The 2884-nt window shown below is 38.6% G+C and overlaps 1 long non-coding RNA gene across 1 annotated transcript in view; it reads right to left on the bottom strand.

Moving 5' to 3' along the window:
- Nucleotides 1-2884, bottom strand: part of LOC134761494 (uncharacterized) — a 200231-nt gene that overhangs the window by 189693 nt on the left and 7654 nt on the right. The window lies entirely within an intron of this gene.

Genomic DNA, 2884 nt, shown 5'->3' with positions numbered 1-2884 from the left:
TTCTGAGTCTACTACTTTCTGCCTGAGTGACCCTGTTGACTTACTGAGTCTTCTAAGGGTCTGCTTCCTCCTCTCTAAACAGGGATACCAGTACTTAGTCCATATAGTTGAGAAGATCTATGGGATGCTGAATATAAAAAGCTTAAACAAGTGCCTGAGGCATGGCCAGTGCTCGATAAATATAGTTAAATTTGTGCGCTAGTCTTGTTTTTCTCCCGTTTCTTGGGCTTTTATTTCCGACCCCCACCAACCCTCTCACTTTCCTATGAGAAACTTCATATAGTTTTTTTTAAAAAAAGAAAAAAAAAAGTTTTAGATTGAGAAGACCTATATTTCAATATTGGTGCTGTCACTTATTACCTGTGTGTTCTTGTAAAAAGTTCCTTGACCTTCTGGATTTAAGTTTTCCTAAGCATAAACTGCAGATATTAGTAATGTGTTTCTTATTAGGATATGGTAAAGGGTAAGTGAGATGTTATGTCCCCTGTGCAACATTTATTCTAGATATTCTTCATTTCCTTCTCCAACTCTACTTGCCCATCTTCTACACTCTTCTGTGCTCTAGATAGCTGAGCACAAGGTTGCCAATGGGCAACCTTGCCCTCTGGCTTCTAGCTTGGAGTGGCAGATAGAAGAGACCAAAAGGATTTTGAGAAGACAGGAAAGCAGTCAGGATATTGAATTCCCCCATTCTTTTGCTGGGTCTTCTCTAGGTAAACTGTGCCAACCTATTGAAGGTCATAGCTTTTGTTAAGAAGCCCCTTCTCTCTCTGGATTACTTCAGCTGCTCCATCTCCTGGTGCTTTGGTGCTCTAAGGCTTCCCTACCTTTGCTAGTTCTGCACTGCAACATCCTTTGCCAGTCTCCCTAAAACAACCCTGCACACACCTTTGTAAAGCATCTCTTTATTGAATTCTCCTCACTTACCCCTGTTTGAGTGTGCCATCTGTTTCTTTCTAGGATCCTGACTGCTAAAACATGTAAAGTCCCTGGCATGTCTGGCTCCTAAGAAATGACAGTTTCTCCCTACAAAAAATGCCTGTCAATGTCTTCCTCAAACCTTGCTTGGCTGCAAAGTGGTGTTCACAGTCAAGGAGAAGAGTCCTGACCTTAATAACCTGAATCTGCACAACAATGAAGAACCTCTGAAAAAAGTGGGAAAATAACAGTCCCCAAAGTAGAGAACAATATCCGCATCTTTCTTGGAAATTCAGCCCTGAAAGCGAACCTGTAATAAGTACAGTCTATATTCATTGCTCTTATATGCTGCCCCTTCAGTATGCCGCCATCTGCAACACTGCTTTGTTTCTCATTCTGTGTTTTGGATAACTGCAGAGTCCTCTAACACATGTGTAATGGTTAATACTGTGTCAATCTGATTGGATCGAAGGATACAAATTATTGATCCTGGGTGTGTCTGTGAGGGTGTTGCCAAAGAAGATTAACATTTGAATGACTGGGCTGAGAAAGGCAGACCCACCCTTAATCTGGGTGGGCACCATCTAATCAGCTGCCAGCATGCCTAGAATGTAAAGCAGGCAGAAAAATGTAAAAAGAGAGACTGGCCTAGCCTCCCAGCCTACATCTTTCTCCTGTGCTGGATGCTTCCTACCCTTGAACATCGGACTCCAAGTTCCTCAGTTTTGGAACTTGGACTGGCTCTCCTTGCTCCTCAGCCTGCAGACAGTCTATTGTGGGACCTTGCGATTGTGTGACTTAATACTTAATAAACTCATATATATATTTATTAATACTTAATAAACTCATATATATATATATATATTCCATTAGTTCTATCCCTCTAGAGAACCCTGACTAATACAACATGAGGAAGAGGAGCAGACCACAAGAAAGAAAAGCAAAGTTTGTTTTCTGTCACTGATCTGCAAAATATACATCTCTAAAGGAGTTTCTCCCAAAGCCACTGGTTACATGATTGGGTAAAACTGGCACAAGAACAATCGGAGGTTGACTGAGTCCTTTAAAAACGGTATTTAAAAGTTCAGTAAGGTTTTACATGGACTATAAAGTCTCTAAACGGTTTTCTTATTTATAACTGCTCTACCAGCATCTCCTTCAGTGTAAAATCAAAATATTCATATTTTGGCTTGCAAACAATAAAATGAATGTGAATTATGTAGCTGCCAAATAATACAGGAGCATTTATTTTTTTACATGACACACTTCTCCTATTTTGTTTTCTTTTTCCTGTGCCCTGGCTTTTTTCCACCTCCACTGGCTTCATTTCTACATTCATTTTTCATGTATTCAAACATATTTTTCCTAAGCTTCAGGTTATATTAGCCTCATTCCAAATACCAAATACTTTTAATTTAATCCTTGCATATATGCAAGATATTAACTTTTATGGTGCTGTTTCCATAACCCTTGACACTGCATATTTTAAAGGACTTTAAAAATTTCTAACGATTGTTGTTAGTTTTGAGAAAATATGTGCTCTGTATTTTAAATCATTAGTGCTAACATGCATCAATGTGATATTTCTTTTATATGTAAATATAAGCGATCTCTTTGGATGTTTTGTAGTCTTTTTTATCTGCTTCACAACTGTTTAGCTTGCATATTTTAAGAATTGTGAATCTCACTGATGCACAGGTAATAAATACTGATGTCTCTATTTTGTTTAAAGTTTGCGAACTCTGATTCTTCTCTTCTCTTCCCTTTTGACTGAGGGTCTTAATCTTCAAGTGCCTCATGAGAAGCTACATAGTTCATGTTCCTTCATAACAAACTTGACACACAATAATAATTACGGGACAGAATTCTTTTTCCCTAAAGAGTTAAAGGTGTGCAATTTGCCCCGAGGAATCTGTAGCTTGTATCTACAAGACTGTGCTAATGTTTCGGTTTACTACGGGGAAAT

This window comes from Pongo abelii, chromosome 4 (genome assembly GCF_028885655.2).
Source record: "Pongo abelii isolate AG06213 chromosome 4, NHGRI_mPonAbe1-v2.0_pri, whole genome shotgun sequence".
Taxonomy (NCBI): Eukaryota; Metazoa; Chordata; class Mammalia; order Primates; family Hominidae; genus Pongo; species Pongo abelii.
The sequence above is the reverse complement of the archived record's forward strand: the minus strand, read 5'-3'. Positions and strand labels throughout refer to the sequence as shown.